General features: G+C 37.7%; 2 long non-coding RNA genes across 2 annotated transcripts; both read left to right on the top strand.

Moving 5' to 3' along the window:
• Positions 1-3,591: 3,591 nt before the first annotated feature.
• Positions 3,592-5,001, top strand: LOC131611753 (uncharacterized). Its single transcript, XR_009287114.1, has 3 exons — positions 3,592-4,007; positions 4,771-4,824; positions 4,917-5,001. It is a non-coding gene; the product is annotated as an uncharacterized LOC131611753 (long non-coding RNA).
• A 6,469-nt stretch (positions 5,002-11,470) lies between these two features.
• On the top strand, positions 11,471-14,787 carry LOC131611752 (uncharacterized). Its single transcript, XR_009287113.1, has 4 exons — positions 11,471-11,811; positions 11,903-12,332; positions 13,096-13,149; positions 13,242-14,787. It is a non-coding gene; the product is annotated as an uncharacterized LOC131611752 (long non-coding RNA).
• The last annotated feature ends 641 nt before the right edge of the window (positions 14,788-15,428 follow it).

Below are 15,428 nucleotides of genomic sequence, written 5' to 3'. Positions count from 1 at the left end.
TTCTTTACCAGCAGCAGCTAATGCTACAAACTCAGATTCCATTGTGGAACTAGTTATACATGTTTGCTTCTTGGAAGCCCATGAGATGGCACCTCCCCCAAGCAAGAACACCCATCCACTTGTAGAGGATGAATCTTCAACATTATTTATCCAACTAGCATCCGAATAACCCTCTAACACCGAAGGAAATCCCATATATGACAATCCATAATTCATAGTACCCTTCAAGTACTTGAATACCCTAGTTATCGCATGCCAATGATGTCTACTAGGATTACTAGTAAATCTGCTCAACTTTCCAACCGCATAAGTAATATTCGGTCTAGTGCTAATCATAGCATACATCAAAGAGCCTATAGCTCTTGAGTATTCTAGTTGATCCACAGGTTTACCTGTATTTGGCATAAGCTTTTCTCCCGGATCCACGGGAGTACTTACTGGAGAACAATTTTCATAATTGAACTTCTTGAGTATTTTCTCAATGTAATGAGATTGCGTAATCCCCTTATTCTCCCGTTTAATCTTAATACCAAGAATAACGTCTGCTTCTCCCATATCCTTCATGGAGAACTTTGATGACAATAAATTCTTTGTTTTATCAACTTGATTTTGGTCGGTGCCAAAGATCAACATGTCATCAACATATAGACAAATGAAAACTCCTTTACCGGATGTATCAAATTTACTATATACACATTTGTCAGCTTGGTTTAGAATGAAACCATTAGACAAAACAACCTCATCAAACTTTTGATGCCACTGCTTCGGAGCTTGTTTCAGCCCATACAACGACTTGACTAGCTTACACACTTTGTGCTCATTACCAGGCATTACAAATCCTTCAGGTTGCTTCATATACACTTCTTCTTCCAAATCACCATTCAGAAATGCTGTTTTGACATCCATTTGATGAATCACTAGATTATGAATAGCCGCCAAGGCAATCAAAAATCTAATAGTAGTGATGCAGGCAACTGGAGCATAGGTATCGAAATAATCAATCCCTTATTTTTGTCTGAAGCCTTGGATAACTAATCTAGCTTTAAACTTGTCAATTGTACCATCGACTTTCATCTTCCTTTTGAAGTTCCATTTGCAACCCAATGGTTTGCAGCCTTGTGGTAAATCAGATAATACCCAAGTATTATTTTCCATGATAGAACCAATCTCTTCATCAATTGCTTCTTTCCAAAAGACAGAATCTCGAGATTTCACGGCTTCATCATACGTTCTTGGATCCTCCTCTATACTATAGCAATAATAGTATTGAGTCTCAATTTGATCCTTTGATCCCTCAACTAAATATAGTTGAAAATTAGATCCATAAGATCTAGATTTTCTAGCTCTTTTGCTTCTACGGGGTTCAAGTGTCTCACTTGGTACATCATTTGAATGATCATCCCTTAGAGATTCATCTGAATTAGTGACGCACGCTCGCGAGAAATGATGAACAACAGAGTCGCCACCAATATATTTATCCCATCGAGGGAAAGGAATATCAGAAAACCTAGAATAAAGAAAGGATAAGAGAAGGTCTTGCGACCAGAGATCGGGTAAGAAGTCGGTTACGCAAGAGGAAGGTATTAGCACCCCTCACGTCTGTGGTACTCCACAGGATCCACTTATGTTTGTTCTATTCTAAGGGTGTATAAATCTAAAGCTTAATGCAAAGGGAATGCATGCAAAGGAAAGAAGAAGAAACACGGGGAAAATAAGGTTTATAAATAGTTGTGCTCGCTTAGGCCCCGCGACCTAATGCCTACGTATCCTTTTCAGGAATCAGAGCGCCGTAGTTCGGCTCTTTAGTTTTTGTTCGTTTTTGTGTTTTTTAGTTGAACAGTTACATTCGCACTCCGCTGCTCGACCTCTGGAGTCTTAAGCTGGGAATTGAGCGGAAGTAACGTGCTCTTAAGCGCCTCGGAGGCAAAAGAAAAATGAAGAGTATGGTTTGTGTTTTTTATGTAATTTCATGATGAACAAAACCCAATACAAGGTTTCGCACCACTTTATTACTTTGTTTAGGTCTGAGCCTTTATTAGATGTTTTAAATGTTTTTGATTGGTGATTTTTAAGGGGAATTAATCTGCGAGTTGAATCACATAAAAGTGTATGATGGTAGAGAAACAGATTAGGGAATGAATCCCACTCATTTCTCTACATAATGATCGAGAAACAGATTAAGGAATGAATCCCACTCATTTCTCTACACTAAGTGATTGAGAAACAGATTAGGGAATAAATCCCACTCATTTCTCTATATAGTGATCGAGAAACAGATTAGGGAATGAATCCCACTCATTTCTCTACACTAAGTGATTGAAAAACAGATTAGGGAATAAATCCCACTCATTTCTCTCCCACTTTTAGTGAAGTGTGATTCGCCTCTTCCTTTATTAAATGTTTTAAAGTTGAAAAGAAAAGGGAAGGAAAAACTAGCCTAAAATGAATAACTAGCTTAATGTTATGAAGATATTATAGGTCCTAAATCTAACGGAACAAACAAGTGAAATTACAAGATTAATCACAAGTAAGCATGATACAAAATTAGTACAAAATTGACCTAAAGATGACTTGAAATATGGTACAAAACATGGAAGCAAATGATGCAAAATATAGTGCAAAAATCGAATTAAAAGGACTATCATTTTTTATGATTTTATATGAAGAAAAAGAATTCTAATTAACCAAAAAGAATTAAAAGATATAGCCTAAACTAATATTTTTGTGATTATTTTCTATGTCGAGAATTGTATTAAAAGTCTAAAAACAAAAGGAAAAGTCAGCATTTTTATTACTAAAAGAAAATGATAAAAAAACTAACTAAAATCTCTTAATTAAGAAGGAGACAGAGGGGTGTAATCTGAATTACATAGTGTGATTAGCAAACAGGGCGCAGGGCCCAACAGAGTTGTTTTTGTTACAGATTTTCCTAGGTCAAAAATGGTGAAATAGGCCATAGAGGATAAGAGGAATTCGGTGCAGGCCCAATGTAATGATCCAGGTTTTCATGATCCAAAAGATTATTATTCATATTAGTCCAATTAATCCTAATTAGTCCTAATTAATTCTAATCAATCTAATTAATATTAATGTTAATTAAAAGAAAAATTAAAAAAGGGGAATAGGGTTGAGAAGTGTCGTTCCCAATTCCTCTTCAATCTCAAAGCTCTCACGCTCTCCTTCGTTTCTCAGACGGCGCACAAACGGCGGCCTCTCCGGCGAGCGTTTTGAACGCCGCCGTGAGTCATTATCGTCTCCTAATGTCCCTCTCGTTGCCTCACTTTCTCATCTCTCAATCTCAGCTCCGTTATCCCTCAAATCGCTCTCGTCTCCGATTTCATTCTCAGGCAAATAACCAATTTCTTAATCCTAGATGCATACATGAGGATGAAAGAACGAGAATTAAAGCATTGAACGAGAACCTGTTAGGAGACCTGAATTTCAGATGCGGTGGCAGAGATTCCCGACCACCGCGAAACTCAGGTAACGACTTGAAGCTCGTCTTCTTCTTCTTCAATTTTGATCTTCTGAAATTCTTTGCGATTTGTGTGAATGATTCTTGTTATTGCTTTTTTAGTGGAGAAGATTATTGATGAGCGAGATGTTGATGATGAATATCGTGTTGTTGTCGATGCAGATGAATCGAATCGTGGCGGAGAGGTGTTGAAGGTGCTGATTCGAGGATGATGAGGATTGTGCGATGAAGATGATTGTTGTGATGTGAAGTAGTTACAAAAAAAGATCACAGAGCAGGGATAACTCAGAGAGAGGGTTTAGTAGATGAAGTTTCAGAATTTTAGTGGCGAATGGTGAAGAATGAAGATCGGTGGAATCAGTGGAGAAATGGAGGAGTGAACAAAAATGGTGGAAACAGAGTGGTTCAGGAAGAGAAGGAAAAATCGTGAAGGTGTCGACGAGTGAGAAGTGAAGAGATTGAAGAAAATGGTTAATGGACGTGGAGAGGAATGATTGAAGATGAGGGATGAGTTATATAGGGGTTTCTCAAGGTTAGTTCCTCTGAATTTTTCTGTTACTTTCAGTTACAATTGGTTATAGCTGCAATTGTTAGGTTAGGAAAGTTTGTTACATTCAGTTAGGGATTGGTTAGGTTAGTTAAAGGTTGGTTGTGAAAATTCTGTTAGAACTGTTACAAACTGTTAGTTAAAGGTTGGTTGTGAAATGGATTAGTTAGTTAAAACTGTTGCAAACTGTTTAGCAAGTTAGTTATAGGTTAGAAGACTGTTTGGGGTTTGAAAATTGGTTACAGACTTGGTTAACAGTTGGTTGTTGTTAAAAAAAGTTGGTTATGAGATGATTGTTGGCTGTTGGTCAAGTAAGAAACTGTTAAGAGTTAGTTATAGATTCTGTTATGGTAGTTATAGGTCGGTTATGATCTGAGAGTTTGTTAGTTTTCTGTTACACAAACTGTTGGGGTTAGTTATGATTGGTTAGAGACTGTTAGGTTTGTTATGAAACTGTGGGAGTTAGTTAGGAATTGGTTACAATATTGTTAGGTTATAACTGCATCAGTTAGGTGATTGAATGGTTAGAAGGTTAGAAAAATTATATTAGGAATGAGAGGGTTAGAAATCTGTTAGTAAAGTAAGTCTGCTGGTTCAGAATTTAGTTATAAGTGAATTGAAAAGTGTTAGTTGGTTTTGAGGTTTGGGGTGATTTATGTAGGGTTTTCGGTTATGCTGTTCTTTTTGTTGAATGCTGCAGGGACTTACTTCTGAACTAACAAAGATCATTTTTTTGTTAATGATGCAGGTTGAATGTAGATTTTGAATGATGTACTTCATTGGCAGATATGGAGCAGAACTGGTATTAAGATCTGAATTTAGATTGTGCTGGATGATTGGTGGCTGATAATAGTTAGAGCTTGTTTTTAAACTGAACCGTAAATGAATGTGCAGGGTCAAATTGCAGGCTGCCTGGTGTGTTGGGATAACTTGAAGATGAATGAAAGGCTTTGAATTCAATCATGATGCGATGCGCACATTCGATGCAACGAACGCCAACTTCCTATTCGCTTTAGACTTGGATGGTGCAACAGATTCAAGACAATACGAAGGCTATGATGAAGATGCTTGGAGTTTTATAGATTAGCAAAGCTACTAATTTTTTGTATAGTGTTTCTTGATGGAAATATGTATAATCTTTGTAGTAGACTTGAATGATCTTTTTGTATAGACTTTGGTAGTGGCATTAAAAGCAAAAATCACAGTGAAAATTTAATAATTTAAGATCTTTGATTCCAATGCCAATGGTTGTTTAATGATGCATGATTTTATTGATGACCTAAGATGTAAATGAATGAGATATGTAAGCCAAATAAGAATAATTAGATGGGCAAATTTTGGGGTGCAACAGCTGCCCCTATTTAATCGTCTTAAACCTGAAGGTGAGATTGGCGCTAGCCTTTCGAACATTCAAGGTAGAAGAAGATTAAATATTAAAAGAACCTGAAAATTTGCCTGAAGAAAGATGAGATCCACTGGGGAGAAAAGATATGAACCATGGGTTGTAAGAGAGGCAAACATCAACTATGGGTTGAGAAAGGAGAGGGAAATTTGAGAAATCAACTCTGGGTTGAACAAAGGTTAACCGTCAACTCTGGGTTGAGTGGGAAGGAGGAATTAATTCTGGATTGAATAAAAGATAACCGCCAACTCTGGGTTGAGTGGGAAAGACAAAAGATAACCGTCAACTTTGGGTTGAGTGGGCAAAGGAAGAGAAGTCAATTCTAAATTGAACAAAAGATGACCGTCAACTCTGGGTTGAGTGGGAAAGACAAGAGATAACCGTCAACTCTGGGTTGAGTGGCAAGGACAAAAGAAAAGCGTCAACTATGGGTTGAGTGGAAAAAAGAATAATCAATTCTGGATTGAACAAGGGATAACCGTCAACTCTGGGTTGAGTGGGAAGAGCAAAAGATAACTGTCAACTCTAGGTTGAGTAAAGGGTGACCATCAACTCTGGGTTGAGTGGGAAAGACAAAATATGACCGTCAACTCTGGGTTGAGTGGGAAAAGAGAAAAGATAACCGTCAACTCTGGGTTAAGTGGGAACGAAAGAAGATAACCGTCAACTCTGGGTTGAGAGGGAAAGAAAGAAGATAATCGTCAACTCTGGGTTGAGTGGGAAAGACAAATGATGACCGTCAACTCTGGGTTGAGTGGGAAAGGAGAAAGTCAATTCTGGATTGAACAAAGGATAACCGTCAACTCTGGGTTGAGTGGGAAAAGGAAAGGATCAACTCTGGGTCGAATAAAGATAACCGTCAACTCTGGGTTGAGTGGGAAAGACAAATGATGACCGTCAACTCTGGGTTGAGTGGGAAAGACAAAAGATGACCGTCAACTCTGGGTTGAATGGGAAAAAGAAAGGACAACCGTCAACTCTGGGTTGAGTGGGAAAAGGAGAAGTCAATTCTGGATTGAATAAAGGATGACCGTCAACTCTGGGTTGAGTGGGAAGAGACAAAAGATAACCGTCAACTATGGGTTGAGAGGGAAAAGATAATTAACTCGGGGTTAAAAGATGAAAAGGAAAATCAACTCTGGGTTGAACACAAAAACATCAACTCTGGGTTGAAGAAAGATGAACATGATTGAATTTGGGAGATGACACCACAATGGTAACTCTGAGTGATCCATTGGAGTATCAACTTGAATACTTTGTAGGGACCTCATCTGATGAGTAACTTGGCTTATGCTTCACATGCAATGTTGGATTTATTTTACGCACTTCTGGAGATGCAGTGCTATGATTTCTATATGCAGTGTACTGATTCATTGGTCAGGGTTTCTGCTTTTGTGCGGGGAATAGATTAGGTGGAGTTCAGAAACTCTGTTTGAAAATCAAGGTGGGGTGGATGCCCCTGATTTGTTGATGATTGGATCATGCGGGGGAAATGATAATGAAAATGCAATGATATGTGTGATGCGTGTATGATTATGAATGGAATGATTGTTTCCAAGATACAAGGAGTGGATGGAGAATGCCTTTAGTGGAACGGTCATAGCTTGTGAAAGTGAAGGTGAGGTGGAATGACTCCTCGACACCTGCCTCAATATCTGACACTTGCCTGAGGATGAAGAAAAGAATTGTTACTAGCTTGCCCCAGCTTTTAGAATCTCTTGAGATGGAATTCTGATGTGCTTGAATCATGGAGATTTGTAATGGTCTGCCCCAGTGTTGATCAAGGGATGAATGCCCCAGATTGAAATGAACTATTCCACCAGAATGCTTCAGGTATTTGCTTTGTGGATGAACAACCTTTGCCTTTGTAAGACTACTCGATGGAATTTCAATGTTGAACTTTCCTTGGTATCAAGTACGTATTTTCATATTAGAGACAATTCTGTTTTGAAAAAGATAATGAGAATACAATGCACATGTTAATCTCAAAGAAAAAGGTTTATTTGTCAAAATGTTGTACTGATACTAACACAAATGACACAGCAACATTAGGAGTCAGTTTGACATGATTTCACAGTTTGTATGCTTTCGGAACGAGCCCTGCTTCAATTAGGACATTTTAGGGTTGTAACGTGGCCGGGTTCACGGTTTAAGAAACAAAGGATAAAGGCTCAAGTTCTAATTAACCCACCCCTTCTTCGTGATGTTCTCCAGTCCTACGTTCAGCTAGTTTGACACGAGTGTTCACCTTTCAGGAAGGATTGTGATGGATGAGGATTTTTTATGACTTCGATGGAGGTGGCGGTCACCCTTTGGTGCTTTCGTTGATGGTCACAACAACTTATCCCTCGGAGGATTTTTCTTTTGCATTTGCCTTTTGCTATCCCTAACTTTTGCCTGGACAAAAAGTTTCTTTTGAATTTGGTTTTCGTTGTCCAGCGGGATATGCCCTAATTTTTGCCTAAGTCATTTGCTTCAAAGCTTTTCTCTTCTTTTTGACTTAGCGGGCTATTGTTTCCTTCTTTTATTATATTTTTTTATCATGATTCACACTTTCTTTTTTTCTTTTTTGTCTCGTTCGGGAACAAGTTGTATGACTTTTGTGATTGACTTGAAGGAAAGGTTGTGAATGCCTTCTTCTCGGCGAATGTGAGACATACATTATGGATTGTGCTCTTCTTCTTTTGTTATGAGTGATGAGATATGATGGATCCTCAAGTGGAATACCTGAAAGTTGAGCGCTCGGTCGCACTAACTGAAGACTACCCTGCACCTGGTTAAGATTGAGGGTTTTGTGTTTTTTTTTAAAAGAAACTACTACTCCTTAGGCTCAAAGGGGTTGACGAGGGTTTCACTCCCTTATAACTCCGGTGTTTAGGAATTGAAACAATGCCTGTACATCGTCAGCAGGATCTTTGTTCCAAAAGCATACAGTTAGTAGTTCATGTGTTTTTTATTTTCATCATTCTCCTTTTTTAGTTTCTTAAGACAAATGAGTTGAATATCAATGAACATAATGACAAAGATGAAATTATTTGAGAAAAACATGTATATTGCATTATTTTTATTTATTCAAACAGAATGACTTTCTTACAATGAGAAGTACTTGATAACAACGAAAGCAATACACTTGAAAGTGCTTTTAAGTAATCTAGACAATGGCAAGCTTGGCCTTATTTTGATGCAAATGAAATGTTCTCTGACAAACACAAAGTCTTTAGGCTCCAGTTGTGGAAGGTACCCTCATGAGGAGGCATGGGGTTCTTAGATAGTAGCTTGATCTTGTTTGTAATTCCCCATGATTCTTTTTTTATGAGCTCTTGTCAAATATCGGTGTGGAGGAATCGTCTTGACTGATCTGATGGAGAGGAAGAAGGTAAGAGTCTTGGTAACCATGGATGTATATGCATGAATGCAGAATATTAATGATGATGCAAATGCAGCGTAAATCAGGATCAAGGATCAAAGCCTCTTGTGATAATAACTTCTCATGGTCAATAAGATATGGTCGAATCCTCTAGATTCAGAGGTTCGACGTTGCATTCTTGATAACTAGGCGGTGCATAAGTCAAAGATGGTCGAACCCTCCAGATTCAGAGGTTCGACGTTGATTGATTCTAATAGATAACTGATGTAGAACTTCTGTATAAGTCAAAGATGGTCGAATCCTCCAGATTCAGAGGTTCGACGTTGATTCAGGATAGATAACCTTTGCATAAGTCAAATAAGGTCGAACCTTCCAGATTCAGAGGTTCGATGTTGATTATGATAGATAGTATGAATGGGCATAGGGTAGGATGGAGGCATGTCTTCCTGCAAAACAAAATTTCCCAACCCCTCTCACAGGTAGGATCTAGTACAAGGTAGGTCAAAAGGATACCAGCGTTAACAGTTCTCCTGAAACACCATCATTGTTGCAAATACATGCCAACAATGGTATCCCATTTGAACCTCAACTGGTCGTGGGTCTCATGATCGCGATCAACAGAACCTGACATTCTATTGGCGTCATGACTATCCACTCTGTCCTAGGTAGCCTAAGTATCGCTCTGGCCTGGGTATTGGGCCTTTTACCTCATAGAACATCCCACCCAACCTGCAAACAGTGAAAATATATGGTCCCCACGGGGACCCATAATATAGTCCAGAATGCGAGAAAGTAAACATGATGTGCAGACAGTGAATAGTCATGATATGCAAGCATAAAATAAATGAAGCGAAGCATAGAAAATATATAAGCACACCCAATAAACAAACAAACAAAGGCTAGGATCGACTCGCTAAGAATGGACCAGCACAGGTCTATCACATCCCCAGCAGAGTCGCCAGCTGTCGCACGCTCGCGAAATGATGAACAATAGAGTCGCCACCAATATATTTATCCCATCGAGGGAAAGGAATATCAGAAAACCTAGAATAAAGAAAGGATAAGAGAAGGTCTTGCGACCAGAGATCGGGTAAGTAGTCGGTTACGCAAGGGGAAGGTATTAGCACCCCTCACGTCTGTGGTACTCCACAGGATCCACTTATGTTTGTTCTATTCTAAGGGTGTATAAATCTAAAGCTTAATGCAAAGGGAATGCATGCAAAGGAAAGAAGAAGAAACACGGGGAAAATAAGGTTTATAAATAGTTGTGCTCGCTTAGGCCCCGCGACCTAATGCCTACGTATCCTTTTCAGGTATCAGAGCGCCGTAGTTCGGCTCTTTAGTTTTTGTTCGTTTTTGTGTTTTTTAGTTGAACAGTTACATTCGCACTCCGCTGCTCGACCTCTGGAGTCTTAAGCTGGGAATGGAGCGGAAGTAACGTGCTCTTAAGCGCCTCGGAGGCAAAAGAAAAATGAAGAGTATGGTTTGTGTTTTTTATGTAATTTCATGATGAACAAAACCCAATACAAGGTTTCGCACCACTTTATTACTTTGTTTAGGTCTGAGCCTTTATTAGATGTTTTAAATGCTTTTGATTGGTGATTTTTAAGGGGAATTAATCTGCGAGTTGAATCACATAAAAGTGTATGATGGTAGAGAAACAGATTAGGGAATGAATCCCACTCATTTCTCTACATAGTGATCGAGAAACAGATTAAGGAATGAATCCCACTCATTTCTCTACACTAAGTGATTGAGAAACAGATTAGGGAATAAATCCCACTCATTTCTCTATATAGTGATCGAGAAACAGATTAGGGAATGAATCCCACTCATTTCTCTACACTAAGTGATTGAGAAACAGATTAGGGAATAAATCCCACTCATTTCTCTCCCACTTTTAGTGAAGTGTGATTCGCCTCTTCCTTTATTAAATGTTTTAAAGTTGAAAAGAAAAGGGAAGGAAAAACTAGCCTAAAATGAATAACTAGCTTAATGTTATGAAGATATTATAGGTCCTAAATCTAAAGGAACAAACAAGTGAAATTACAAGATTAATCACAAGTAAGCATGATACAAAATTAGTACAAAATTGACCTAAAGATGACTTGAAATATGGTACAAAACATGGAAGCAAATGATGCAAAATATAGTGCAAAAATCGAATTAAAAGGACTATCATTTTTTATGATTTTATATGAAGAAAAAGAATTCTAATTAAACAAAAAGAATTAAAACAGATAGCCTAAACTAATATTTTTGTGATTATTTTCTATGTCGAGAATTGTATTAAAAGTCTAAAAACAAAAGGAAAAGTCAGCATTTTTATTACTAAAAGAAAATGATAAAAAAACTAACTAAAATCTCTTAATTAAGAAGGAGACAGAGGGGTGTAATCTGAATTACATAGTGTGATTAGCAAACAGGGCGCAGGGCCCAACAGAGTTGTTTTTGTTACAGATTTTCCTAGGTCAAAAATGGTGAAATGGGCCATAGAGGATAAGAGGAATTCGGTGCAGGCCCAATGTAATGATCCAGGTTTTCATGATCCAAAAGATTATTATTCATATTAGTCCAATTAATCCTAATTAGTCCTAATTAATTCTAATCAATCTAATTAATATTAATGTTAATTAAAAGAAAAATGAAAAAAGGGGAATAGGGTTGAGAAGTGTCGTTCCCAATTCCTCTTCAATCTCAAAGCTCTCACGCTCTCCTTCGTTTCTCAGACGGCGCACAAACGGCAGCCTCTCCGGCGAGCGTTTTGAACGCCGCCGTGAGTCATTATCGTCTCCTAATGTCCCTCTCGTTGCCTCACTTTCTCATCTCTCAATCTCAGCTCCGTTATCCCTCAAATCGCTCTCGTCTCCGATTTCATTCTCAGGCAAATAACCAATTTCTTAATCCTAGATGCATACATGAGGATGAAAGAACGAGAATTAAAGCATTGAACGAGAACCTGTTAGGAGACCTGAATTTCAGATGCGGTGGCGGAGATTCCCGACCACCGCGAAACTCAGGTAACGACTTGAAGCTCGTCTTCTTCTTCAATTTTGATCTTCTGAAATTCTTTGCGATTTGTGTGATTGATTCTTGTTATTGCTTTTTTAGTGGAGAAGATTATTGATGAGCGAGATGTTGATGATGAATATCGTGCTGTTGTCGATGCAGATGAATCGAATCGTGGCGGAGAGGTGTTGAAGGTGCTGATTCGAGGATGATGAGGATTGTGCGATGAAGATGATTGTTGTGATGTGAAGTAGTTACAAAAAAAGATCACAGAGCAGGGATAACTCAGAGAGAGGGTTTAGTAGATGAAGTTTCAGAATTTTAGTGGCGAATGGTGAAGAATGAAGATCGGTGGAATCAGTGGAGAAATGGAGGAGTGAACAAAAATGGTGGAAACAGAGTGGTTCAGGAAGAGAAGGAAAAATCGTGAAGGTGTCGACGAGTGAGAAGTGAAGAGATTGAAGAAAATGGTTAATGGACGTGGAGAGGAATGATTGAAGATGAGGGATGAGTTATATAGGGGTTTCTCAAGGTTAGTTCCTCTGAATTTTTCTGTTACTTTCAGTTACAATTGGTTATAACTGCAATTGTTAGGTTAGGAAAGTTTGTTACATTCAGTTAGGGATTGGTTAGGTTAGTTAAAGGTTGGTTGTGAAAATTCTGTTAGAACTGTTACAAACTGTTAGTTAAAGGTTGGTTGTGAAATGGATTAGTTAGTTAAAACTGTTGCAAACTGTTTAGCAAGTTAGTTATAGGTTAGAAGACTGTTTGGGGTTTGAAAATTGGTTACAGACTTGGTTAACAGTTGGTTGTTGTTAAAAAAAGTTGGTTATGAGATGATTGTTGGCTATTGGTCAAGTAAGAAACTGTTAAGAGTTAGTTATGGATTCTGTTATGGTAGTTATAGGTCAGTTATGATCTGAGAGTTTGTTAGTTTTCTGTTACACAAACTGTTGGGGTTAGTTATGATTGGTTAGAGACTGTTAGGTTTGTTATGAAACTGTGGGAGTTAGTTAGGAATTGGTTACAATATTGTTAGGTTATAACTGCATCAATTAGGTGATTGAATGGTTAGAAGGTTAGAAAAATTATATTAGGAATGAGAGGGTTAGAAATCTGTTAGTAAAGTAAGTCTGCTGGTTCAGAATTTAGTTATAAGTGAATTGAAAAGTGTTAGTTGGTTTTGAGGTTTGGGGTGATTTATGCAGGGTTTTCGGTTATGCTGTTCTTTTTGTTGAATGCTGCAGGGACTTACTTCTGAACTAACAAAGATCTTTTTTTTGTTAATGATGCAGGTTGAATGTAGATTTTGAATGATGTACTTCATTGGCAGATATGGAGCAGAACTGGTATTAAGATCTGAATTTAGATTGTGCTGGATGATTGGTGGCTGATAATAGTTAGAGCTTGTTTTTAAACTGAACCGTAAATGAATGTGCAGGGTCAAATTGCAGGCTGCCTGGTGTGTTGGGATAACTTGAAGATGAATGAAAGGCTTTGAATTCAATCATGATGCGATGCGCACATTCAATGCAACGAACGCCAACTTCCTATTCGCTTTAGACTTGTCATTTCCTTTCTGTTTGTTGTCGTTCTAATCCTTTGTTCCCCCACGAGGCTAGATTCAATGAGTTCACAGTTGGGTTTCCTCCTGGTTTTTTCATTCTCTTTACGATCTATATACCTTCCATTCTCAGTACCTTTTTCCCTGTTGTCTTTAAGGATATCAAATCTTAAGCCTCCCTTTCCAGGTGTATTGTTTGTGTCAGTTTTGTTTCTTTTCTTATTACTTTCTAAAATTAAACCTGCACCATCTGTAATTACCTTAAGCTTGTTCTTGTTGGCTCTTTTAGAGTTTTGGACTACTTGCCAAGGCCCTATTGCAAGTTTCTTTGGCACTTCCCGTTTGCCGCTTCTTTCTTTTGTTAGTTCTTGACCCTTGTTGTCCTTACCACCTGTCTCACATGATTCAGTATAGTGTCCATATCTCCTGCAAGCAAGACAGAGGTAGTGAAGCTTTTTATATTCTATCTTATAGTGTTTTACTTTAATTGAAAACATGGCAAGGAATGTATTAGATATATTTACATGGACACACATTCTAGCGTATTTGCCTCGTTCTATAGAGAGGGTGATCCACATGTTAACACTCGAGAATCATAGTACTTAATTGGGAGTCAACAGATTTGAACCCACACAACGAGTAGGTCGATGATATTGCTGTTCAGGCAGAAGTTAGCGCTTCATTCTCTTAATGTGAGGTAGTGATCATAGATCATCCAAGGCCCTTCCATGGGAACTATAGTGTGATCTTCATAATTTGTGAAAGTGATAAGATAGTATTCTTGCCCTAGATCTATGATATGTAGAATTCCCTTTTGTGCCCACAGAAGATTGAGCCTATTCTCCAACGCCTTATACCCGATCTTTCTTCCAAGCATCTTGAAAATCATGCCCTTTGCATCATGGCTTCGCTATCTTTTTCTCCTGCTTCCGAAAGATGAATTCAGGACAGTCGTGATCCCCAATTTTCATTTACTCTATCTAAGTGTCTTCCAAGTCCATCTCATCTTCTACATCCTCTTCTTCCACTTTACTGCTATCCGTGTGTTCTTCGGTGACCACGGTTCTTATAGGAACATGATGCTCTAATTTCGGGTTGTTCGCTCCCATCCAGAGTCGAATCCCCGAAGCTAGGTTCTCCTTCATCATTATCTTTCACTATTTTAGTGCTTCGGGCCCGAAGGTCTTCTTCTTGGGGTTGGGGATTTTCGACCTCAAGGGCGTTCATGGCGTTCTTCAAGAACTAACTAGACAATTGAACTCTTTGTGAGAAACAATCAAGCTTCCACCATGGCGGTCCCTAATCCGATGATTAGGAGTTTAAACCATCGCAATGAGATACTGATCCGACGAGAAATAGCGAGACACTAGATGGAAAGCCACAAAATGAACCCTAAATCACAAACTCTAGCAGAGCTTTTACTTTTTGTCAGTATATTCATTAGGAAAGTTAAAAAATCAAAACAATATTTCCTCTAATTTAAAAGAATAATAGGTTTGATGTATATATAAAAAAAATCTCATTTAAAGATGAAACTTTAAATTTAATAAATCTTAATTCAATATAGAATTGTTTTTAAATTTTATTAATATAAACGTGTATATTATTAAAATAGTAAGAGTACACTCTTAATTATTTTTTAGAGTGAAGACCCATTTTGGTCCCTCACAAATATTATACGAGTCAAATTAGTCCCTCGCAAAAAAATTGACTCAACTTAATCCCTAACAAAATTTAACCGGATCATATTAGTCCTTCTTCTAATATTTTTTTCAATTTGGTTTTTTCCTAGCTCTAAACCGGTTCTTTTCATACTTTTAAACCGTGACTAGACTGACACGTTGGATTTTTTTACTTTTTTATTTTTTAAATACTAAATTAATTTTTATTTTAATTTCATTTTTAAACAGTTATCAATGAATAATATCAAAAAAACCAAAATTATTTCTTATAAATAATTTTTAAACAAGTAATTTCCATGATTTCTACTAATATTAACAAATTCTATACATAAATTTGTACCTATGAGGTCTCAAATCCAAGTCCCTTCAAGTTAAATGGATT

Source organism: Vicia villosa, linkage group LG6 (assembly GCF_029867415.1).
Source record: "Vicia villosa cultivar HV-30 ecotype Madison, WI linkage group LG6, Vvil1.0, whole genome shotgun sequence".
Taxonomy (NCBI): Eukaryota; Viridiplantae; Streptophyta; class Magnoliopsida; order Fabales; family Fabaceae; genus Vicia; species Vicia villosa.
The sequence above is the reverse complement of the archived record's forward strand: the minus strand, read 5'-3'. Positions and strand labels throughout refer to the sequence as shown.